We start from the raw sequence: 26,975 nt of genomic DNA, 5'->3' as shown, positions 1-26,975 counted from the left end.
ACTGCCACTTGCTTTCTCTCATCTTTTATTAAAGAGTCTGTTAACACTTTAAAATGTGGCCCTTATACACACCAGAGACTCCAAACCAAGTTAACATCTTGCTTTAATTCACAAAAGAATGAAAATCCAACATCTGAAAAATGTTCAACCTGTATGTAAACGCTCTAAGTGGAGAAAAATCAGCAAGAAATGTCCTGGGTCCTGAATAAGTACTCTCCTTGCATTCAGGGAGACAAGAAAAGCTTGGCTTCTTTAATAGCATCTATAAACTGTGAATTTGTACCCTTAAAATCAGTTATTTAAGCCCTGAGCATGTGGTGAGATGGAAAGAGAAATCAAACAGATAGACTGAGGCTCAAAATCTTCAGGCCAATTATAATCATGAAGCAATGATGCCAATGGGAGGCTAACCTGCCTTGTAAAGAAGCACCAGGATGCTGGGAATAGCACATACCACACTGCAAGGAGAAGGCAGAGCCAGCTTTTAGCAGCCAGTGAGCAGGGCTGGGTTGTGGGGGAGGAAGTCAAGAAATACTCCGCACTCCTATCCGCCACACCCTTAACCTCGTCTAGGTTCCCTCCATCATCCTGTTAATGCTCCAATTGTTATTGCGTACTGAAGAGACTGACTCTTGCTCTCACACAGAGAAAGGGAGAAAGGAGGAAAGCCACACTGCTTTCGGAAAATGGGCTTGGGGAGAGAACGACTTCTCTAGCAATGCTTCTGACCAGGAGAAGGAAGACCCAATTCTAAGGCCCCTTTTTGCTCCAGCCATGTGACCTCGCGATGTCCACATGATCTCACCCATAATATGAATCTCTCTTTAGAGAAAATAGGTGATTGTTTGATGTTCCTTGAAATTCTGAGTTCTAGGAGTCTATGAATTTGCATTAGGATCCTACAGCACTACAGTAGGAAGATGCCCAGGAGCTTCCTCCCTCTCTTCCTGACAGGTGAGTAGGCTGCATCTCTGGGGAGAATCATCACTGTGCTGTCAGCTATTCAGAGAACATTTCCTGGAGGCGATGGGTTGCAGGAGCAGGCAGGTAGAGAACTTTAAGTAAGAGTGAATGAAAAAGCCAAGAAGTCACAGAGAAGCCTGAAGCTCTCAGGGGTTAAAGCGGCGGGACTTTCTCCACAGAAATAGAGAGGCTAAGAGAATAGCTATAGAGGGCAGCCCCTGAAGGTCAGCTATAGAGAATAGCTATAGAGGGAAGCCCCTGAAGAAGGTGCCCCAGTGCAGGGCACCCAGAGTTACATGGGTTCACACAGGGAGGTGTGTGTGTGTGTTTGTGTGTGTGGCCAGGTTGGGTGCACGGAGGAGACACTCAGTGCAAGGATGGGAGATTATTCCCAAAGGATGGGCAAAGACTTGAATGTTTTACTACCAAAAGTCACAGGAAGAAAGGCCAAAGGGCTGGAAAGGGACCTTCCTGAATCATCAAAGCTCATGAGTGTGGGGGAATGAAAAGACCCTATAACTACAAGCACTAATATAATAACAATCATATAGTAGTTCATATTGAAGCACTTACATATGAAGAAATAATACTATGTACCTTATGTTTGTTATCTCATTTGACTGTCACAAAATTTCTGAGATATAGGTATTATTATTGCGTATTTTCGATGAGAACCTGGGGGCATGGATGATTTAGTAACTTGCCCACAGCAACACAGTTAGGAAATTCCCAGACAGGGTTTTGATCCACAGGATCAAAGAGAACTTGAGTTTTAATCCTTATAAAGATTCCTTAAGCTTATTATCGTTGTTACCACCTGCTGAGTTCCTCCTAATAATACAAGTGTGTGGATGTCTGTCTTAAGAAACCAGAAGGTGGGAGTTAAGGAAGTACTGCCTTTAGGCAGCCAGTTCTGGGGAAAGAAGTATTCCCTTCATGAGGGGCAGGAGAAATGGTTGCACTGTCTAGAAGCTGTGTTTATAAGTCTTCAGGAAAATGGCAGAGAAACTGTTTGCTACTGGGCTGCTATAACATACTAATCCCCTAAATTTGGGGGTTGGATCAGTCCTGGTCTGTTTTGAGCTGAATGTTTGTTTCCCCCCAAAATCCTTATGGTGAAGCCCTAACTCCCTCCCACCATGTGATGGTATTAGGAGGTGTGGTCTTTGGAGGTAATTAGGTTTAGATTAGATCATGAGAATGGAGCCCCCAGGATGGGATTAGCACCCTTAGGAGAAGAGAAAGAGACAAGAGAGCTCTCTCTCTCCACATGCACATAAAAGAAGAGATCATGTGAGCACACAACAAGTAGACAGCCATCTGCAAGCCAGGAAGAGAGCTCTCGCCAAGAACTGACTCAGCCAGCGCCTTGACCTTGGACTTCCCAGCCTCCAGAACTGTGAGAAATAAATGTCTGTTGTTTAAGCCACCCTGTCTGTGGTATTTTGTTATGGCAGCCCAAGCTGACTAAGACAGGGTTCTTGGCTGTGAGCAACAAAAACAGAGGGAATCTGCTGAGGATTTCAGGACACTTGTGGAATCTGTGGAACAGTGGGCTTGGGAAGAGCAGGAAACAAGAGGGTGACACAATGCTAGGAGATGGGCATCAAAAGCCCAGAATTTTCTCACATCTGAACAGCCTACATGGGACACCAGTCATCCTCTCTGTGTGTCCTCTGCTCTGAGTCTAACTCCCAAGAAGTCATGTTCCATTGGCCAATCCCCAGCAAACCAGAGTGGGGAGAGAAAGGCTCTGTCCTCAGTTTCTGCAATGTACGCAGGACCTGGTACAGGCCCCCCTCTAAGGCAACAAATGCTGGGAGAGAAGAAACTCCCCAGAGAAATCTGGATGCTGCTGGGCAGGGAGATGAATCTGGGCGGGAGAAGTAAGAACACGTACTTCGATGTGAAGTGTGAATGAACCTGAGCTAGGAAAGTCTGTGGCGAAGGCGGGCACCATCCTCCCTGGTCCACCCCACCAGGGAAGTACTGCCCTCCCACTTCCAGATCCCAGAGCCTCTGAGTCCACAGGAAATCCCACCATCAAGGGACACCATTGTCTGTCCAGGGGGCAGAAGTCTGCAGGGAATGGAAATGAGGGCCAGGGAGACTCCAGTCTAAAAGAAGCTGCAGGCAGGTGAGAAGGCACCCCAAGGAAGGTTCACCAAGATGGAGTGAATAAACCGATTCCAGGGAAACAGAGAGGTAAAAAGAAATCACCAAATTATCCATTAAATCAAGTCCTTTTAGCTACATCTGTCAGGGTGCCAGGAACCCAACGGCATCAATAAAGAGAAGCAAGCAGCACTCACCCCCACCCTCCACCCCCCGAAGAGCCTCAGGAAGAGAGAATCCCATCTTTCCCTATATGCATACCTTTCTACCCTGCCTGCATAAACCACTGATGTTTTTCTAAAGCCCATTACATTTCTGTTTTCACTTCCACATGACCTCCCTTTGCATTACTTTTTTTTTCTTTCTCTCCCCAAGGCTATTGAATTTAGAAGGCAGGGTGGGAAGGTTATAGGCAGAGACTAAGGATAACTGAAGGTGGATAGGGACAGAGGATATGAACAGTGGGTATGATAAAGGAACTGCAAGAATCTGGAGACCTGGCCTCTCCTCCCAGCAATGCCGCTGACCTACCTCCCCATCCTGGGCACCAGGCTGCATCAAGACTTATGTTTCCTGAAAAACAGAAAATGGTGCCCCTTCTCCCAGGTAGCTGCAGCCCATGGACAGCTTGGCTATCTGGCACAGGTTATATTTCAGCTCTATTTACCTGTCTGCTAAGTTCCTTATACAGTGAAAAACCTGCACAATTGGATGTGGCAACTCTGTTCAGTCAAATCATGTAACTTCTGTGCCTCTGTTTCCCCATATGCAAAAAGGGAAGAATACCAGCTACCCTGATTGAATTGTAGATATGTATTCTTTTACCTTTTTCTCTGTGAAATATAACATACAAACTGGAAAATGGATGAAATAAATGTATAATGCCCAGGGTTATTTCAGGAGAAAATGAAATAATGCCAGGGAAGAGATCTGGAGAATTAAAAGTGCTAATTTAACTGTTTATTGAGCCAGAGCCAAGGGTTTTCACACCTTCAGAGGGGGAGTCTAGATTGAGTATCTGCTTCCCATTCTTTATTAAGTTCTTCCTGGGCTCTCCTAGGGGACTCCTGTGACTACTGAGTTAGGCCTCAGAGGGGGCTCAGGGTTGAGGAGATCAAGACGGGTTGTCAGGGGGGATGATTGGTAGTTGAAGGGACTGGCCCCTTCCTCCTCCCAGCTTCAGTTGCTGTTTTGTGGTGCTGGGTTTGTGGGGAGATGTTGCAGGCATTGGCCAGCATCATAGCTTCCTCTCCTCCTCCCTCCACAACTAAGTATGACTCACTGTGGGGTGGGGACCCTGAGTCACTCACCCACTCACACACACAGCAACTCTCAGCATCACAGATAAGAACTCACAGGACAGAGTGAGATTGGCCTGACCCACTGCCTCTGAGCTGTGTGGCTTGGGACAAATCACCTTACCTCTCTGAGCTTCAGTGTCCGTATTTGTAAAGCAGGAATAGTAAGACCTGTCTCATAGGCTTATGACTATTTTACATGAGATAAGCAGTAGACAGATGCCAGCCATCATTGTGATTGTACAAGACTAGAACAGGCTTGCTGCTCTTCTTGACTCCATGTTGCTCATTATCCATCCTCACTGGAAGTTGTGGGGTCGTTCCAATAAAAGCTAGCTCTTCACCTTGCCCCTGGGAGGAAGCCACCAAGAGAACTTCTTCCTCTAGTCACAATGGTGATTTTTAACGAAAATAATCAACAGCTTGTAAGAGTAAGCAACCATATGCTGATTCTGGCCTCTTGGAAGAACCCTCTTCCTCTTCTGACACTGAATGTGGTTGGAAAGAGGCTGTCCCTTAGGAAATGTCTCTTTTCTTTACAAGGACAGGAAACAGTTCAATAGCAATGCCTGTGTTCAGTGTTCATCCAGAATCTGGCAGAAGTCAATCCTTTCCTGGATATCTGGGAAGAAGTACTAGGACCTTCAACCCAACTCTCCTTATGCTTGCTCTTCAAGGGCTGTGACATCACAATAACCACTTGGGTAGTTATCTGGGGACAGCTGTGACTGAGTGTGCTCCACCCCAGAGAACCTGAGAATTGTCAAGAATCTCCCAGCTCCAGGCCAGTAAGGGGCTTTGAGATAATATAGATGAAGGGCTTCATGCACCTCTGGGAGGGGCTCATCCATGGTTGGATCCAAAATGTTTTCTAAGTACCATGAAATTATATACAAAATTTTATCTATATACAGAATTTTATATCAAAATTATATACAAAATTTTATGTGAGATATGTAAGTCATTTTAGGAAGAGAATAGAGAGTTTTCACTCTACATCCACATCCTCCAAAGTAGCAAGAATAAATGACCAAGAATCAGGAGTCAAAAGTACATACCTATAAGGACAACAAAGACAGTATAAATGTATGAAGCAGGTCAGGTGGAGACGTGAAAAGGATACAGTGACCTGGAAAGCACATTCACATTTAAAAATATATATAGTAACAGCACTTTTTAGGACAAAAAGAATATCTTGGGCCAGATCTGGTCCATGGGTCCAGTGTGAAGACCCCACCAATCAACAAGAGAAAGAATTTATCTAAAGTCCCAGAGCCATCTGGAGCTACACCACACCTGGACCCTCCCACACCCAGGCGGGGGTCTTTCTACAGCACTCGCTTCCACAACACCACTCTCATGTTCAAAGAAGAAGAACAACCAAAGACTGGGCCTAGATGTACACTGTCACCAAAAAAGAAGTAGGAATTAGGATGTCCAAGGAAGACTGTCATCAAAAATGAGACCACAGCTAGCTTTTGAAGGATGGAGAAAAACTATGTTTGGCCAAGAAAATATAACTGAAACAGAAACCTGCAAGGCAGTTGGCTAAAAGAGCTAAGAGTAAAGGTAAAAAGTCCATCAAATGCTTTCACTGAAACCTGCTGTTGCCTAATTAACACAGAATGTTTTTACGGAGACAGAGGCTTTTCAGGACATTAGTGCTCTCATGGGCATTGGATAGAAAGTTTCGAGGCACATTTGGTTTGGAAAATCATTCCACCCAAAGATGCCAATGCCTGACTCACACTCTGTGCCAGCCAGCAGCCCAGCCAGAGTGTTAGTCCCTATGGTCTGATACAGGAAAATAAAGGTAGATTTTATCTATCTCACCAGCTGCTTATATCCTGCAGAGAATGAGAGGCCAGTTAAGTCCTTCCACAGGGAAATATGGCTTTTCTGTGCCCCTCCAGATGACTGGACTGGCTTGGGACAGAGGGAGGGGTGACCAAGGAACAGGAAGTAGACAGCAAAGGGAAATCATTGAAAGGATAATATTCCACTTAGCCCAGGCTTCGGGCAAGGGCAGGGATAGTGCACCTGATGCATGACTGCAAGGAGTAGATCACAGGTCACCATAGGTTTAGGACACATAAAATTAACCATCTGTAAATGATTCCACTCCTTTCCTGCAGAAGTGATGGCGCAGGGGGATAATATGAAGATGTTCCATCAAACTACCCTGACCAAGCTGGAGGAAGTGATTGTGGGATCCATGCCATCCATGACTACTCTTTACACAGTGCCCACAAGTAACGTTCTCCTCTCTTCTCCCCGGTCTCTCTGGACTGAATATTCTCCTTTGCCCCCTCAGGTCTCCTCTCCACACTGTGCTCTATGCTAGAGGCTGACCTGTATATGTCTCTTCAACAGGCTTCCCTGCCCTCTCAGTTGATGGGGAGCCCAGCAGATCAGCGGGAGAGGGGAAGGGAGGCCAAGGTGTTTACTCGCCCTCTCTACATGTCACCATGGCTGGTTGCCACAATTTAGTAGCATACCATTGATGTAAAAAGCTAGTACATACACACATGTACAAATGCATGGAAGATGATTTGGAAGGGTTAAAAACACAGGTTAACTATGGGGAGGTTAGTAAGATTTCATTGGAATAGGAGGTGAAAATAAACTTTTCTTCCTTAAGTATTCATGTTTGAATTTTTTTGATTAGCACGTATTTGAGAATTCTTTCTGTAACTTAAACATTAAATAACTACATTGGACATTTGTTGCATTTTGGGATACCAAGGATCAGTCCTCTTTCCAATAGCCCATAACCGTTTTTTCAGGGCACTGTGATTTGGTTCAAACATTCCAACTGCATCAGGACATACCTTTCTGTACTGCAGAGTTTGGAGACATCAAATCTCCTCACAGCCTAGGGTTCTAGACATGGCTTAGGTTCTATCAGATGCATTCACTTGCGACCAGTTCAGAACAGTGTTTTATGTGGAGATGGAGTTTAAAGGAGCAAGGTGTTCATTTTATTGGCATGGTTTACTGCAGAGGAGGCTGCAGCTTTGGTGGTAGCTTCCTGTTTGGACAGGAGCAGCAATTCCTTGGTTGGCCAGTGCTACAATTTAGTTTTCAGTTATGCCTAGAAGATCAACTTAAACTTTTGTGTTTTTATCTTTGTTAGGGTTCTCCAGAGAGTGTGTATATACACACACAGAGAGTCAGAGACAGAGAGAGTGAGAGAGAGGGAGGGAGAAAGGGAGAGAGAGGAAAAGAGGGAAGGAGGAAGGGAAGGAGAGAGAGAGAGATTTATAATAAAGAATTGGTTGCATGATGATGAAGGCTGACAAGTCCCAAGATCTGCAGGCCAAGTTGTAAGTTGGAAACCCAGGAGAGAGAATAGTTTAGTTCAGTCCAAGTCCAGAAGCTTGAGAACCAGGAGAGCTGATCATGTGGTTCTGAAGGCCAGTAGAATTAAGACCCAGGAACAGCCAATGTTGTACTTTGAGCCCAAAGGCAGGAAAAGCCAATGTCCCAGTTCAAAAGCATTCAGGCAGGGACAATTCTCTCTTCCTTGGAGTGGGGGTAGGGAAGGGTCAGGCTTTCTGTTCTATTTGGGCCTTCAACTGATTGGATGAGGCCCACTCACATTAGAGAGGGCCATCTGCTTTACTTAGTCTACTGATTTAAATGTTAATCTCATCCAGAAGCACCCTCACAGAAACACCCAGAATAATGTTTGACCAATACCTGGGTACCTCATGGCACAAATTGACACATAAAATTAACCATCTGTTCATTAAGCCCCATAAATGATTCTGTGATCTACTTATAGCACTTAATAAATGTATTTTCCTTAAACTACCTTAGTGAGACTAAGAATTTCAACCATTAGACTAAACCACAAAAGTGGTTGCTTCAAGACCAAAAAAGTCCTTAAGGAAATGAAAATAGGAAAGGAAGTAGGTAATGATGTGGATGGGTTTGAAGACAGAGAAGATCTGGTGACCATTAGAAGGCTGTACCTAGTGGTCCTTGGCTCCACAGATAAAAGTTATATGGTCACTTGGAATCAAGAGCCTATTGAAATCAGCACTTAGGTGGACAGAATGGCTGATGGGATACATCATCATGCACTCACAAAGAATGCAAGGTATTTCTCACTGTATAAGAAAACTTAAAGGGAAAAATTATAGGCTCTGAGCTATACATTTTTGGCTCGAGGCACGATAAGAGAGTTTTTATAACTCCTACAAAAGAATCCTTTTTTTAAATATCCACAGGGTAGATATGAGCAAAAATGAGATGCAAAGTCTGACCCTGTGGACTGCTGAATTCATACTCCTTTCTAATTCTAATGGACAATTATGGCATTGAATGAAGGGAAATGGCACCTTGAGAACTGCAATATTTGGGAGGAGTTGGTTGACTTTGAATATTCTAAACTCCTAAGCCATTTGCAATATTTGGGAGGAGTTAGTTGACTTTGAATATTCTAAATATTTGGGAGGAGTTAGTTGACTTTGAATATTCTAAACCCCTAAGCCCCACTGATACCCCTTTTGCAGCAGAAACAGCCATTCTGACTCCATCTGAAGGTTGTGATGCCTCAGTTGAAGAGCCCATAATGACCTCATCTGAGGTGGTTACATTACAAGTGGATCTTAATTCTCCTTATATCCCACACCCAGCACTTCCCATTGTGTTTAGGCTGAACCCCAGACCTATCAGATCAAACTCAAAGTCAAACCAAAGAGAAGGCCAAAACAGTAAAAATTATTGCAGAATTAGCAAATTTATCAGCAAAAACCTAGGTGAAATATACAAAATAGATTCTGAAGGTGCTAAACATAGAAGGCAGAACAAGTTTTAGTTCAGGCTGCATCTATCTATGTGGATGTTCTTACCAGAGACTCTGGATTCAGTGTGTTAGCTACAGCTAATGGTGGTTGTTGAGTGTTGATTATTTGGTTGGGTAAAACTGGATTAAATGGTGGTTGCTTTTTTTGTTGTTTTTTTTTTAACACTTTAATTATCTCACCCCACTCTCTTCTTACTTGCACAGCTTCTGAAGGGAAATTAAATGTAATTCTTATCCCTGTTTCTCAATAGGTTAAATATTTTTGTCTCCTAGCTTCTTTCAAGATTTTCTCTTTGTCTTTATTTTTCTGTAGTTTGTATATGATATGCCTGGGTGTATTTTTTTGGTATTTATCCTGCCTGAGCTTCCTGGATCTATGGTTTGACACCTGTCATTAATTTTGGAAAATTCTCAAATATTATTGTTTCAAATATTTCTTCTGTTCCTTTCTCTCTTTTCCTTCTAGTATTCACAATACATATATGTTATACCGTTTGTAAATGTCCCACAGTTCTTGAATAGTCTGCTCCATCTTATTTATTCTTTTTTCTCTTTACATCTCAGTTTTTGGAATGTCTATTGACATATCTTTATTTTTTTTAATTTTTATTTAAATTCAACTTAGGTAACATATACTGTATTATTAGTTTTAGGAGTAGGATTTAGTGATTCATCAGTTGCATATAACACCCACTGCTCATTACATCAAGTGCCCTCCTTAGTGCCCATCACCCAGTTACCCCTTCCCAGCACCCACTTCCCCCCCCCCCCCCCCCCCCCCCCCCCCCCCCCCAGCAACCTTCAGTTTGTTTCCTACAGTTAAGAGTCTCTTATGGTTTGCCTCCCTGTTTTCATCTTATTTTATTTTTCCTTCCCTTCTCCTGTGTTCATCTGTTTTGTTTCTTAAATTCCACATATGAGTGAAATCATATGGTATTTGCTATTGACATATCTTTAATTTGTCCTCCCTTCTGCCTGATTTGGATTTATTTTTCTATTTTCTTTTCTAGGCTCTTAAAGTGGGAGCTTAGATTATTGGTTAGAGATTTTTCCTCTTTTCTAATGTATACATACTGTGCTATAAATTTCCATTTCTGCACTTCTTTAGCTGCGTTACACAAATTTTGATATATTTTCATTTTCATTCAGTTCAATGTATTTTTTGATCTGCTTAAGCACTTCCTTCTAACAATAACCAATTGATGGTTTGGCAAATTGATTGTTTAGAAGTACATTGTTTAGTTGCCAAATGTCTGGAGACTTTCCTGTTTTTTTTTTTTTTTTTCTTTTTATTGATTTCTAGTTTGGTTCTTTTGTGGTTGTACACACACTCTGTATGACTTCAATTTTTAAAAATTTTGTTGGAGTTTGTTTTATGGCTCAGGTCTGATCTATCTTGGTATATATTCCACAGGCACTTGAAAAGAATGTGAATTCTGATGTTGTGGGTAGAACCTTCTATAAATATCTATTTGTTCCTGGTGGTTGATGATGCTGTTCAGTTCTTCTATATGCTGACATATTTTCTGTCTAGTTGTTCTAGCACTTCTTGAGAAAAGTGTATTAAATCTCTAACTATAATTGTGAATTTCTCCTTTCAGTTCTATCAGTTTTTGCTTCACATACTTTGAAACTCTGTTGTTTGGTTCATACACAGTTAGGATTGCTACGTTCTCTTGGTAAATTGACCCTTTTATCATTATATAATGTCCCTCTTTGTCTCTGGTAATTTTCTTTGCCCTGAAGTCTACTTTATCTGATATTAATATAGCTACTTCAGCTTTCTTTTGATTAATTTTTACATAATATATCTTTCTTTATCTTTTTTCTTTCAACCTATCTGTATCATTTTATTAAAAGTGAGTTTCTAAAGGGAACCCTCAAGCACTGTTGTTTAGAATGTAAATTGGTGCAGCCACTATGGAAACAGTATATAATATATATATTATATATATTATATATAATATAAACAGTATATAATATATATTATATATTATATATAATATAAACAGTATATTATATATATATAACATAATATAACTCAAAAAGTTATATTAAAAATAGAACTATCAGGGGTGTCTGGGGGGCTCAGTCGTTAAGTGTCTGCCTTTGGCTCAGGTCATGATCCCCGGGTCCTGGGATCAAGCTCCACATCAGGCTCCCCGCTCAGCAGGAAGCCTGCTTCTCCCTCTCCCACTCCCTCTGCTTGTGTTCCCTCTCTTGCTGTGTCTCTCTCTGGCAAAATAAATAAATAAAATCTTAAAAAAAAAAATAGAACTCTCATATGATCCAGCAATTCCACTTCTAGTATATATCTGAAGGAAACAAAAACACTAACTTGTACAGTTATCTGCACCACCTTGTTCATTGCAGCATCATTTACATTAGCCAAGATATAGAAACAACCTAAGTAGCCATCAATAGGCAAATAGACAAAGAAAATGTGGTCTATACCCATAAATGTATATTATTCAGCCACAAAAAACAAGGGAATTCTGCCATTTGCAACAACATAGGTGGACCTTGAGGGCCTTATGCTAAGTCAAACAAAGACAAATACCATATGATTTTACTTATATGTGGCATCTAAAAAAAAAAAAAAAACCTGAATGTGACAGAAAACAGATTAGTGGTTAACAGAAGTGGTGAAGGGTAGAGGGAATGAACTGGATGAAAGTGGTTAAAAGGTACAAACTTCCAGCTATAAAATAAATAAGTCCTGGGATGTAATGTACAGCATAGTGACTATAGTTTACAGTGCTATATGTTATATTTGGAAGTTGCTAGGAGAATAAATCCTAACAGTTCTCATCACAAGGAGAAACATTTTTTGCAACTATATGAAGTGATGAATGTTAACTTATTGCATGATCATTTTGCAGTGTGTGTACATGTCAAGTCACTATGCTACTCCCCTTAAACTTATACAATGTTGTATGTCAATCATATCTCAATAAAACTGGGGAAAATTTTTAAAAAGAAGAGTTTCTAGTAAACATCATATAGTTAGGTCATGTTTTTTATCCAGTCTACCAATCTCTTTTAATTGGATTATTCAGAGTATTTATATTTAATTAATTGTGTAATTATGGATGTGTTAGGATTTAAGTTTATTTTTTGTTTTGGTTTGTTTTCTGTTTGTTCTTTCCATTTTTTGTTTCTCTGGTTTCTTTTCTCTGTCTTCCTGTGGGTTACTTCATAATTTGTTGCAGTCTACTGGTGTCATAATTTTACCAGTTTGAATGACATATAGAAACCTCACCTCCTTTTACTTCCTTTAAGCCTCCCCATTTGTAATATAATTGTCTTAAATATTTGTCCTATGTACATTTATATCCACACCAGAGAGTGTTATAATTTTGCTTCAAAAATTAAACATCATTTTGAAAACTCAAGAGGAGAGGAAATTCTGTTTTTTCTACCCATATTTTTTCCTTTCTGATGTTCCTAGATTCCTGCTTTTATCATTTCCCTTAATTTAAAGAATTTCCTCTAGTCATTCTTTTAGGGTAAATCTGCAGATAACAAATTTTCTGAGGTACTTTCTCTGAGAATATATTGATTTCCTCTTCATTCTTGAAAAATATTTTCATGGGATATAGGATTATGGATTCATATTTCTTTCAGCTCTTGGAAAATATTGTGCCACTTTTTTCGGACCTTCATTATTTCTTTTAGAAATCTGCTGTCATTCTAATATTTTTTTTCATTGTGGTTAAGGTGTCATATTTTTCTCTGACTTTCAAGACTTTGTCTTTGTCTTTAGTTTTCAGCTTAATTCTGGTGTGTCTTGACATAGATTTCTTTGAAATTATCCCATTTGGAGTTTGTTCAGCTTGTTGAATCTGTAGGTTTACATCTCTTGCCAAATTTGGGGAATTTCCAGTCATTATTTCTTTAGGCACTTTTTCAGTCGTGCTCTCTTTCTCCTTCCTTTAAAGACTGATGACACAAATGTTAAACCTTTTGTTACAGTCCCATAGATCCCTGAAGCTCTGTTCAATTGTTTTCACTCTATTTTTTCCCAAAATAGAGAAAGATCTAAATCTGTTGTTTAGATTATGTACTTTGTATTGTTCTGTCTTCACTTATTCTTTCCTCTGTTCTCTTCATTCTGCTGTTGATCTTATCCACTGATTTTTCTTTCAATTATTGTGTTTTTCAATTTTAAAATGTGCATTTAGTTGTTTTTTATATTTTCTATTTCTTTTCTGGTGCTTTCTATTTTTTCCCTTAATATAAACATGTTCATAATTACTCACTGAAGCATTTTTATCATGGCTGCTTTCAAATCTTTGTCAGTTAATTTTAATATTTCTGTCATTTTGGTGTTGACATGTATTAATGGAATTTTCATTCAATTTGAAATCTTTCTGTTCTTCCTGGTATGATGAGTGATTTTTTTAATTGAAAATTGGACATTTTCATGTTGTGTGATGAAACAGGTTACTTTACTTTAAATGTTTTTTGGTTGGCTTTTTTTGACACTGCCCTGGCTGGTGAAACAGATGCACTGCCTTGTTACTACCAGATGGGAGTAGAAGTCTAGGTTCCCCACTCAGCTTCCACTGACACCTGTGCATTGAGGGCTCCTCAGTACTGCTGAGTAGCAGTGGGAGTTCCACCTTCCCATGTCTCCACTGACACTGTGGTGGGGGTAGCGTCATTACCACTGTGCAAGTGTGAAAGTCCTGACTCTCCACTAGTCCTGCTTTGACAGCAATGGGTACCTTATAACTTTGGGTGGAGTGGATATACAGGTGGTCTAGTGACACCACAGGGGTTAGGCATCATTAGCTGCCAGCAGGTATGAAGTCCCACATTCCTACTTGGCCTTCCCTGACACCACTTCATTGGGGATGGTGGGGGGGGGGGGCCTCTCTACAGACTCATGAGAGTGGAAGTCTAAGCCCCCCACTAGGCTCCCATGGGCTTTGATGGTGTGGGTGGGGATAAGAGCCATAATTTTTGCTATGGTATTTGGCTGGAGTAGAGCCACATGCTTTCTATCTTGCTAGACTGCCCCTTACCTGGACCTTTGTTGGGACTTTTTTTTTATCTGTACCCCTTATTATTTCCAGATTGCCAGCTTCTTCAGCTCCAAGTCTGAGACACCTGAGGCCAAAAGAAAACTCAGGTAACTCATCATCATGTTGTTTATTAGGTACAGAGGTCTGCTTTCTTCTCTCCGTATCTGAGTCTTCCATTTGTTTTATATATGATCATTGATTTAGTTGTACTTTGAAAGGAGAAAGAGTAAAGAACATCTATTCTATCTTCTCAGAAGTGAAAAAACCACTTTTGTCTGTTTTTAAAAATTGGTTTTGTCTTCTTATTGAATTGTAAGGTTCTTTATATTTTCTGGGTAAGCACCTTCTTTTCATATTTTTTTATTGCAAAGTTTTTTTCTTTCAGTCTGTGGCTTACTTTCTAAAGAGTTTTCTTAAGAGTAACTTTTGAAGACAATTTATGATTTAGAGTGCTTTTTTGTGTCATATTTAAGAAAATTTCCCAAGGATACTGTCTAAGATTTTTTAATGTTTTCTTCTAGAACTTTTACCATTATAGGTTTTATATTTAGTCTAAACTCCATTTTGTGTTACTATCCGTATTTGTGTATTTATATGTGATTTGAGGTAAAGGTCAAGGGTCTCCTCTGCCCTGTGAGGTTATCTAATTCTTCCAGCACCATTTGTGAGAAGTTGAATGGTCATATACATGTGGGTGTATTTCTGGACTCTATTCTGTTCCACTATTCTATATATCTGTCTTTAGGTCATTACCACACCATTTTGATTCCTGAAACTTTATAATAAATCTGGAAATCAGGTAATGAAGTCCTCTCTTTTTTTCTTTTTCTTCAAAATAATTTTGGTTATTTCAGGTTCCTTCATTTTGCCGTAAAATTTTAAATAAGTTTGTCCATTTCTACAGGCAATGCCTGTAGGTTTTGACTGTGATTGAATTGAATCTAGAGATCAGTTTGGGAAGAACTGATATCCTAATAAATTGAGTCTTCCAATGTGTGAGCATGGTGTATCATTCTATTAATTTCTGTCAGCAGTGTTTTGTAGTTTTTGGTGCATGGGTCTTGCACATACTTTGTCAAGTTTGTCCCTAAGATAGTTCATATATTTTACTATTGTAAGTGGTATCATTTTTTAAATTTCTAATTTGATTTTTATCATAAATATGTAGAAATACAATTGACTTTTCTAGATTGACCTTGTATCCTGCAATTTAACTAAACTCACTTATTTGTTCTAATAGATTCCACAGGATTATTTGCATAGATGATCATGCCATCTGCCAATAAAGACAGTTTACCTCTTCTTTTTCAAGCTGGATGCCTTTTATTTCTTTTTCTTGCCTTCTTGTGCTGGCTAAGACCTCAAACAAAATAGTCAATAAAATTGGTGAGATTTTAGGAAGAAAGTATTTGGTTTTTCACTATTAAATATAACATTTATTATATGGGGGTTTTTGTAGCTGCCCTTTACCAGGTTAAGAAAATTCCCTTTATTACAAGTTTGCTGAGAGGCTTTTCTTTCTTCCTTCCTTTCTTTTTTTTTATCATAACTAGATGATGGATTCTGTCAAATGCTTTTTTACACATCTATTAAAATGTGTTTTTTTCTTTATCAGTCTGTTAATAAATCATACAATGTTTATTTTCAAATGTTCAAAGAGTTTTGCATTTCTGGCACAGGAATATATTTACTTTTGAAAAGGATGTAGAGGTTATCTTTTGCAGGTAGTAGACTAAAATGGTTAAGGCCACACTTCAAAGGAGATCCTTTTTCCAGGAGGATGATGCTATCCAGGAGTGACAGAACAGAGCTGGCAGCAGTTAAACATTGCTGCTAGCTGAACATAGTAACAGGCAGCAGAGCCCAAGTAGTGATTAGAAATATATGAAATAGTATTTGATGGAAGACAATTGATCATTGGAATCTCTAGGACCAAAACAGATGAGCAGCTCTATGGTCTTATTTGTTCAAGGCAAACAAGACTTATTTGAGTCACTATGAAAAGAATCGCATTACTTAATTCCAAGGCCTGAATCAATTTATAGATCTAAAGCCCCTGGAATTAAGAGGAGACCAGGAAATACTGAGTAAGAATATTGATATAGCACAATTGTGTACTGGAAATCTCCCTCCTTGCCATAGCCAATGAAACTAGAGACCAGGGTAACTGATCATTAAAGAAATGAAAATATTGGGATCATTCAGAAATTGCTGGACTTCAGCTGTGGGCCAGTACTACTTGCTGGAGACCCAGAAGGTTTTATGATCCATTTGTCAGAGTGCAGACTTACAAAATTTTCTTCCCATCTCTGTAACTTTGGACTCTGTTAGAGGTTTTAGAATTTAAGAGAAAAAGTCTTTTGCCCGGAGATTGCAATAATGCTTACATTAAACTGAAAGTTGAAAATTCCACATGATTATTCTGAACTGCTCATGCCACTGGAAAAACAATGAAAAGGCAGTTGTATTGGTTGGGGTCATTGATCCTAACTGTCAAGAGGAAATAGTAGTGCTCTACACAATAGGAACAAGAAGGAAAATTTCTAAAACTAAGGGATCCTTGAAGGAAGCTCCTAAGCAATACTGACTCTGAACGGTCTCAGTGGGCATATAATCCAGGTACACAAAGAGGTTCCATGATCCTTCTTCCTGCTTCCCCAGTAGCTATCAATGGGTACACTGTACACATGGCCTAAGACTAACTTATCAAAAATTTCTATCAATCTCATTTTTTAGTGAAAAGATACTTGGATGAAATAAAGAAGTTGCTGGAGCTCAGTCATCTCCAGCTGTGCAACCCTACAAAGGAAACCACTAGCTGTCCGTTAATATCTATATGACCATCTTCCATAGTAATGGAGTTGAATATGGGATGTGGCAACCCAGCTAGGAACCATATTTCCCAGCTCCCATGGTGCCAAGTGACTAAGTTCTCATAAATAGAATGAGCAGAATAATTCCTGCCTCACATATTGAAAAAAAAGTCCCTAGCCCTGAGCTGTTCTCTCTCCCCTCCTGAGACCGGAATGGGAGTGAGCACAGGGACCTTACAAGCCATATGTTGAAAACAGAAGCACTATAATAAACCTGAGTCCTTGTATAGAGCACAGAACAAAGCTTCACCAACATTGTACCACACATCTTAGACTGTTAGGGGAAAAAGAAATTTATTTGTTTTTACAGCTACTGAATTACAAAGTCTCTGTTATAATCCTAATACATCTCTAATAGTCAATTAATATTGACTGATCTCAGGTCTGATGTTCAGTCTTTCTGTCAATTCTAGGATCTCTATAAATAATCTAGTAATTACAATTTTAAATATCCTCAAGAAAATAAATACCATAATTAGTCTCCAGCCATTGCATTATGTAAAAAGAAATTATTTGACAGCCCCCTGAAAACAACACTCCTTTGGAGGGAATGAAAATTCTGGCAGACACCACTGATCATTACCAGTACGTGTTCTCCTCTTTTCCGCTAATAGTTCACCCTTTTTTAGCTGATCACATAGCTGTAGAACTATAGGTACAACTATAGGACTAAGTTCTTGTCAATGACATGAAAACAGAAGTGATATGCACAGCTTTCAGATTGTGCTCTTAAAATGTGAGGGAATGCTCTCTCCTTCCTCTGCCTGGAATGCAGATCTGGTGTGTGATATGCTGTGCTAACAGATGAGGTCAACTAGTAGAGAGAGCAGAAAAATGACATGGAAACAGCCTGGGTCCCCGACCCCATAGTCCCTGATACCTGGGACTGGGTCCCTAACACCTACTTTGGGAGAGAGAAAAACTTCTACCCTGTTTAAAACACTTTTATGGGGTGCCTGAGTAGCTCAGTCGGTTAAGCGTCTGCCTTCAGCTCAGGTCATGATCCTAGGGCCCTGGGATCGAGCCCCACATCGGGCTCACTGCCTGCCATTCTGACTATCTGTGCTCTCTCTCTATCTCTCTGTAAAATAAATAAATAAAATCTTTAAAATAAATAAATAAATAAATAAATAAACACTTTTATGTGAGAGGGAATCTTATTAGAGTGACCAAAGCAATGTCCTAATTGGTGCATAATTATGTGCTCAAAGAGAAACTGAGACAGTGAAAGGGAAACTAAACTGTGTGGATTGGAAGTCAGGAGAAGGGCTCTGGCTTCAACAGGTCTGCTAACAAGCAAGTCAGTTCCCTTCTCTGAGCCTTCACCATTTGAAAATGTGGCCTCTGCCAAGATGAACAGCCAGTGAATAAGCTGAGAACATGCTGTGCTAAACACAACAATGAAAACAAATAGGCAAAACTGAGTCCTGCCGGAGGTGAACAAATCCTTGGAAAACATCAGAAACAAAAAACAAGTCATGCATATTATAGGGGCAACTCTATGTCCCTTTTTTTTTTTTTTTTTTTTGCCTTGATGTTATTCTCTAAGACATTTGTGTTTTTAAATAAATCTTACAGATTCAGTGCCAAAATTCCATCTGCCTTCTCCTGCTGAGAAGTCATAATGCCGTGTTTATGACACCAGGCTCTGTTTCCATGGGGACGATTGTGTCAGTGTAATTCTAGCATCATGACTTCTGGGTATGTTTGAGAAGATGGTTGAAGGCAATGAAAAATCTTCGAATATACACATTTGTTGTTATTCTGATAACTCGCAGCTACATGAATGATGATGCTGAAAATAGAGAGTAGGAACCAGACAGATGCCCACTGAAGGCTGAGATCATTTTTCTGACTGCTGAAAAGGTCGCGTAACCCCTCACCCCTTCCTTCTTGAAATTTTTGTTCTGCTAATTTTTAATTTCTTCGTTAAGTTTTTAATACAACATAGTTTGCATAAGGCAACTGTCAAGCTTTTATGTGCTCCATTTCATTGCCTGAATCTTTCAGCTGGGTGGGAACTGCATTAAGCTAAACCTGAATAATGGCTTCTATTATTTAAATCTATTATTTAAATTCAATTTTGCCAAGAAGCTATCACTCCTACTCTATCTGCAAATATGGAAACTTAAATGTAGAAGTTCCTCCTGAAATTTTCCACAGGAAAAAAAAAGTCATCCTTTTAAATACACGCTTTGAGCACATTTTGCAAATTCTGTGAGCAAACAACTTTAAGCAAACTATTTCCTTTTCATATCAAAATTGGCATTTTTAAAAATTAAAAATTTTGCTGATTATAAAAGTAATTTGTGCTTACTATAAAAAAATCAAACAATGAAGAATTTAAAATGCAGTGTTTACTCAAAATTGCTATGCCCCAGAGAAACATTGCTTTGTCTTTATATTTTTTCTAGATTTTTAAATATAAAGAACCATCAATATTTACATATATTGAATCATATGATACTATTGCAGACTGTATTTTCCAAAGATGGCCACAACAATATCCCCATACTGTATGCTTTACTGCAAGTGTCCTTGCCACTCTCTCATCAAGAAATGCTATTTCTCCACCCCCTGGAATTTCAGCAGGCCTTTGGACTACTTCCATCAATTGAATAAGGCTACCGTATGATACCAGTTCTGCACATAACCCTTAACTGGACTGGCAACTTCCACTTTCTACTTCTCAGAAGCTGGCCACTGTGTAAGAATTAAGGCTATCCTGAGACCACCACCCTGTAAGTCCAAGAAGGCCTGGAAGATTAGATTCCATGTTGAGAAGTCAAGAAACCAAAGTTCACCAAGGCACCAGACATGTAAATTAAGAAGCTGCCTTGGGGGCCACCTGGGTGGCTCAGTTGGTTAAGCGTCTGCCTTGGGCTCAGGTCATGATCCCAGAGTCCTGGGATGGAGCCCTGCTTCGGGTTCCCTGCTCAGCAGGGAGTCTGCTTCTCCCTCTCCCTCTGCCCCTCCCCCCAACTTGTGCTCTCTCTCTCTTTCTCAAATAAATAAATAAAATCTTAAAAAAAAAAACAAAAAAGAAAAGAAACTGTCTTGGAAGTGGAAACTTCCATCCCAGTGGACCCAGCTGAATACATGTAGCAAACCACCCAGCTGAGCCCTTCTTGATTACAGGTAAAAAATTATAAACAGAGTAAAATCATTGTTTTAAACTCTTAAGTTTCAGGGTTGTGGGTAACAAACCAATTAGATAACCAAAACATATTCTTTGAATATTTTTTATGTTAAAACAAATTAAATTCACCTTGTCCCTTTTAGCGACTCTCATAGTATTTAGTTATATGCATTTACCATATGTTAACTCATCCCTAATAAATATACTTTTAGATTGTTTTCCCTTTTATTAATCATAAATAATGCTTCAGTGAACATTTCTTTTTTTTTAAATGATTAAAGTACATTTATTTTTTTTATTTTTTTTAAGATTTTATTTATTTATTTGAGAGAGAGAGAATGAAAGAGAGAGCATGAGAGGGGTGAGGGCCAGAGGGAGAAGCAGACTCCCTGCCAAGGAGGGAGCCCGATGCAGGACTCGATCCCAGGACTCCAGGATCATGATCTGAGCCAAAGGCAGTCACTTAACAAACTGAGCCACCCAGGCGCCCTTCAGTGAACATTTCTTTACCAATGCACCCATCTGATTGTTTTCAAGGGTAAATTTTCATAAGTCATATTACTGGACCAAAAGATAATTCAAAAATTACATTTTGATATCCAGCCTGATGATATTTATGAAATGCACAAATTTATTCTCACACCAGGAACATATGAGAATTTTTTTTTCCTACACTTTCATCATCACTGGGCCTTATCAATCTTTATAATCTTAACTAATCTGCTAAACTATGTGTAATTTCATTTTTATTGACCATTTTCTTATATTTTATAAATTGCTTGTTCATAAATTTATTTCACAGGCATCTTAAAACTTAGTTTCTTTATATTGTATAAACAATAATTTCATAAATGTGTATGTAGTAGATATTTCTGCTCACTAATATTTCCATTTCTCCTCCCCTTCCAAAGGAGCGCAGGAGTAATAGATTTTCTTAGCTCCATGAATTTATGTATGGCTATGTGCCTGGATTTGGAAAAAAAAAAAATAGAAGAAGAAGGAAACGACATGCATCAAATCCAGGCAAAAACCTTTAATTACTGGTGCACAATTCTCCATGTTCTTTCTTCCCCAGCTGCAGCAATAATAAAAATACAGGTTGATAGGAAGATTCCATAAAATCTAAATGGCCTGGAGGTCTAAGCCGACCTGTTGAGAAAATTGCTCTGGAAAGTCTCCCAGACCCTCAGACTTGGTGTGAGCAAGAATTAAATGTTTTTTTTATATTAATGCTCTGAGCTATTAGTCTGTTTACCACTGAAGAATTACCTGACCTATCCTGGCTGATACAATACACATCTGATTATATACATGCTTTCCAAATGCAGACTTTGTTGTTTGGCTTACTCGCTTGTTGCTTGATCTTATACTTACCTTCATATATATCAGCACACACAACCTGGGTCACCTTAGTAGAAGGATTTAAAAATCTGGTATGTGGGGAACCTGCGTGGCTCAGTTGTTAAGCGTCTGCCTTTGGCTAAGGTCATGATCCCAGGGTCCTGGGATCGAGCCCCGCATCGGGCTCCCTGCTCCACGGGAAGCCTGCTTCTCCCTCTCCCACTCCCCCTGTTTGTGTTCCCTCTCTCACTGTGTCTCTCTTTGTCAAATAAATAAAATATTTTAAAAAAACAAATAAATAAATAAATAAAAATCTGGTATGTGTCCTTCCATACTTTTCCTTCATGTTCACAATACTATACAAATATACAAATATGCAAACATAACAATGCATGTATGTATGTAAAGTTTTAGTCTTTGTTTTACAGAAAAAGAAAGTGGTCTGTATCTTGCATTTCTTACTCAACAAAAAGTGGTAAAATAAAGTCACCTACTATAGTCCTAATCCACTCATTTTACTGATTGTTCAACAGAATGTAGCACACATACAGCAGGATTTATTCAACCAGTCCCTTCTTGACCAGCATCCACTTTAATCTAATATTGTGCCGTTAGAAACAATGCTGCAATAAACACTTTAGTGCCCATGTCCCTTAATACCTCTGCTTCTATTTCTATTAACATTCTGGGGAGAAGCCTAGTAAAGTTAAATGATATACGTGTTTTTATTTTTAATAAATGCTGCTATTTGCTTCTGCCAAAGGCTATAACACTGCACATTTCCACCAGGAATATGAGAGTATTATTGTCTTTAAATCTCCAGGAGTATTAAGTGTATAGCTTTTTCTAATGAATGTAAACTGCTATCTCATTGCTCTTTAAATTTGCATTCTCCTGGTTACCAGGGAATTTAAGCATCTTTTCATATATCTGTGACCATTTACATTTGCTCTTCTATGACTTTTCCTTAGTCAATTATTTAACAGTACTGTATTTTTCTTCTCAGTTTGGAGAAACACTTTGAATAATATGGACAGCTTACACCTTGTTTGCATTTACATTACACTATCTTTTCCTGATCTATTTATCCATTGATTTTAACTGCTTCTTTAGCCACACAAGGTTCTCTTTTATAGAATCCAAGTTTCTGTTCTTAGTTAAGAAGTTCTGTCTGATCCTTACATTGCAAGATTTTCTTGCAAGAGTTATTTTTTTTTTTTTTTTTGGCTTTTTACTCTTGAGCATTTAAATCACGAGGAACCTATTTTTCCTTTCTTGATTTTTAAAAGTTAAGGTATAATTTATATAAGATAAAATGCATTTATTTTAAGTGCATAGTTTGATGAATTCTGGTTAATTGTATGTGATAAAGTAATCATAATCAAGATACAGAACAGTTTCATCACATTAAATGTTTCCTTAGGCCTCTTTATATTCCGCACCTCGGTCCCAGGCAACCACTGATGTTTTCTGTTTTGTCTTTTTCTAAAATTTTGTATAAGTGGAAATCATCTGTATAGACTTCTTGTTTGACTTCTTTCACTTACCATAATGTTTTTGAGATTCAATGATGATGTTGAGTGCATTTTGTTACTTTTTATTGCAGTGCAGAATTTCATAGTACAGATAAGTCACAATTTACTTATCCACTCACCATTTTTTGTCTAATATAGATTGTCCTGCTATAAACATTTGCATACATGTCTCTGTGTATGTAAACTTTTCTTTCTCTTGGGTAAATATCTAGAAGTAGAACGTCTGGGTCATATGGTAAGTGTATGTCATGTAGTTAGGGATACTACCAGTATAGTATCTATACTGTTTTTCAAGGTGATTATACCATTTAGTATTTCAACTAGCAATGAATGAGACTTACAGTTGTTCCATATCTTCACCAACATTTGCTATTGTCAGTATTTTTCAATTCAGCCATTCTAGTATGCATGTCATTGTGGTTTTTAATTGACATTTTTGTGATAACTAGTGATGTGGAGAATCTTTTCATATGCTTATGACTATTCATATATCTTCATTTGTAAAATATCTGTTCACATATTTGGTCCTTGTTTTAGAAATACCTTCTTTTTTATTGGGATGTTTGACTTCTTATGTATGAGTTATAAGAGTTCTTTATAGATACAAGTCTTTCTGATGCATATTTTGCAAAAAAAATTTTCCCAGTCTTTGGCTTGCACTTTCATTTTTTAAACTGTGCTCTTAGATCTGAATGAAGTCTATTTTATCAAATTTTCATTTGTATTTTAATGTTTTTTGTATACTGTTTAAGAAACCTTAGTGTACCCAAAGGTCACAAAGATCTCGGTTTTCTTCCCAGAAGTTTTATAGATTCAATTCTTACATTTAGGTCTGTAATCCACAAGAATTAAATTTTTTGTTTAACGTTAGGTAAGGGTATAAGTTTATTTTTTTGTATGTGAATATTCAATTATTCTAGTATGTTGTTAAAAAGACTATCCTATCTCCATTGACTTGCCTTGGTACTCAAATGACCATATAATTGTGGGTCTAGTTCTGGACTTTGTTCTGTTCCATTGGTCTATATGACTATCCCTATGCCAATCTTGATTGTTATAGATTTATAGTAAGTTTTGAAATCAGGTAGTGGCTAGTCTTCAAATTGATTCTTCTTTTTCAAAATTGTTTTAGCTATTTTATGTCCACTGCCTTTCTACATAAACTTTTAAATCTGCTTATCAATTTCTTTAAAAAGCCTACTGTTTTTCCTCTTCTCAGATACTGGAGCATCCCAGATGTAGAGCCCAGAACAGGGAGGATGTGGCTACTAAGGCGGGCCAGAGTAGGTGGAGTAACAAGAAACTGATTTGCTTTTCTGCCTGAAACAACTAACAAACTGGACAAAATATATGAAAGAAAGCTTCTCAAGACATTGAACATCAAGTAAAGAAGGACACTGATCCCTGAAAAATGAGAAACAAATGAAATAATCGCTACAATTGCTCTAGCTATGGCCTGGAGAGAATTTCCAGGCAGCAGCAAAAGGAGGGACAACCCACATGGAGCACAACTATCTTCCTAAGTAGAAAAGGAGTGGGGATCCAGAGATGCTAAGGCAGCTAGAATTAGGAGGGCAGAGTGTTGAAGAGGAGAGAGCTACAAGGAAAGAGAACTCTAGAGACCTGTGAGAATGCCAATGTTCTTCACACATGCATGTGAGAAAAGTACCAAAAGGATTAGGAGGGGAAGGTCCTTGAGGATTGCCAAGGGCCAGAATAGTGCCTGATCATACCATCTGGAGTGGAAAATCCTTATATTTTAGGATTGGTAGAATGCTGAAGAGTTTTGCCTCAGTAGTGGAGAAAATTTTACCCTAGGTCAAACATTGCTCTGTTCCCTCTTAACAAAACTTAAAGTCAGACCTAAACAGATCAAATTGTTTCCAAGTAACTTAACTGCATCCCAAAATGAAGCTCAAGTATATTGTATGGGAATACAATAATGTACAGCACTCAACAAGAAAAATTTCAAAGTCTGGAATACATTCAAAATTCATGAAGCATGCAAAGAAGTAGAAAAAAATGTAACCCATGAGGAGAAAAGTAAATCAATCAACTGAACAGAAATGATACAGATGATACAGTTAGGAGACAAGGACATTAAAATACTCATTATAACTGCATTCCATATGTTCAAAAAGCTAGAGGAAGATTGAACATGGTAAGTAGAGACATGAAAAGTATTTCAAAATAACACCAACACATCAAACTGGTTTTTCTTTTCAATCCTCTTTCTGTTCTCCTTGGATAATATTTATTACTCTATCTTCAAACTCATCTACATTTCTCTCTGTCATACCCATTTGGATTTTAAGTCCATCTAGTAAATTTTTAACTTCAGAACTTGTATTTTTCATTTCTAGAATTTCTATTTGCTTTCTTTTTACTGTTTCTTTTTCCTCTGCTGAGATTTCCTTTTATATGCTAAAATTTTCATTAATTGAAAATATGTTTTATTTTACTTCATTGAGGACAGTTAAAATAATCACTTATTACCTTGTCTGTTAGTTGCAACATCTGGTTCATCTTGAGTGTCATGCTGATTGATTTTTTTTTTTCTCTTGAGAATATGTTCCATTTTTTTAATTATGTAAGATAATTTGGTATTATATCCTGGACATAATGAATGTTAAGTTGTGAAAATTCTGGATTCTGTTATTTTCCTCTTATAAGTGTTTTTAGCAGATAATGTTCTTGCTTACTTCTTTTTTTTTTAATTATGTCATGTTAATCACCATACATTACATCATTAGTTTTTGATGTAGTGTTCCAAGATTCATTGTTTGTGTATAACACCCAGGGCTCATTTCAATACATTCCCTCTTTAATACCCATCAACAGGCTAACCTACCCCCCACACCCCCCGTCTAGAAACCTCAATTTGTTTCTCAAAGTCCATAGACTCTCATGGTTCGTCTCACCCTCCAGTTTCCCCCCCTTCATTTTTCCCTTCATACTATCTTCTTCTTTTTTTTACCATATAATGTATTATTTGTTTCAGAGGTACAGGTCTGTGATTCAACAGTCTTACACAATTCACAGTGCTCACCATAGCACACATCCTCCCCAATGTCTATAACCCAGCCACCCATCCCTCCCACCCCCCACCACTCCAGCAACCCTCAGTTTCTTTCCTGAGATTAAGAATTCCTCATATCAGTGAGGTCATATGATACATGTCTTTCTCTGATTGACTTATTTTGCTCAGCATAACACCCTCCAGTTCCATCCACATCATTGCAAATGGCAAGATCTCATTCCTTTTGATGGCTGCATAATATTCCATTGTATATATATATACCACAGCTTCTTTATCCATTCATCTGTTGATGGACATCTTGGCTCCTTCCACAGTTTGGCTATGGTGGACATTGCTGCTATACACATCAGGGTGCATGTACCACTTTGGATCCCTACATTTGTATCTTTGGGGTAAATACCCAGTAGTGCAATTGCTAGGTCATAGGGTAGCTCTATTTTCAACTTTTTGAGGAACCTCCATACTGTTTTCCAGAGTGGCTGCACCAGCTTGCATTCCCACCAACAGTGTAGGAGGGTTCCCCTTTCTCCGCATCCCCGCCAACATCTGTCATTTCCTGACTTGTTAATTTGAGCCATTCTGACTGGTGTGAGGTGGTATCTCATTGAGGTTTTGATTTGGATTTCCCTGATGCTGTGTGATGTTGAGCACTTTTTCATGTGTCTGTTGGCCATTTGGATGTCTTCTTTGGAAAAATATCTGTTCATGTCTTCTGCCCATTTCTTGATTGGATTATTTGTTCTTTGGGTATCCAGTTTGATAAGTTCTTTATAGATTTTGTATACTAGCCCTTTATCTGATATGTCATTTGTAAATATCTTCTCCCAT

At 38.5% G+C, this 26,975-nt stretch overlaps 1 long non-coding RNA gene across 1 annotated transcript; it reads left to right on the top strand.

The window, feature by feature from the left end:
* The first annotated feature begins 611 nt into the window (after window positions 1-611).
* Window positions 612-24,696, top strand: LOC116644476. The gene is made up of 3 exons (XR_004301759.1): window positions 612-954; window positions 14,271-14,326; window positions 24,327-24,696. It is a non-coding gene; the product is annotated as an uncharacterized LOC116644476 (long non-coding RNA).
* Window positions 24,697-26,975: the final 2,279 nt, after the last annotated feature.

This window comes from Phoca vitulina, unplaced genomic scaffold, assembly GCF_004348235.1.
Source record: "Phoca vitulina isolate PV1807 unplaced genomic scaffold, GSC_HSeal_1.0 scaffold30, whole genome shotgun sequence".
Lineage (NCBI taxonomy): Eukaryota > Metazoa > Chordata > Mammalia > Carnivora > Phocidae > Phoca > Phoca vitulina.
The sequence above is the reverse complement of the archived record's forward strand: the minus strand, read 5'-3'. Positions and strand labels throughout refer to the sequence as shown.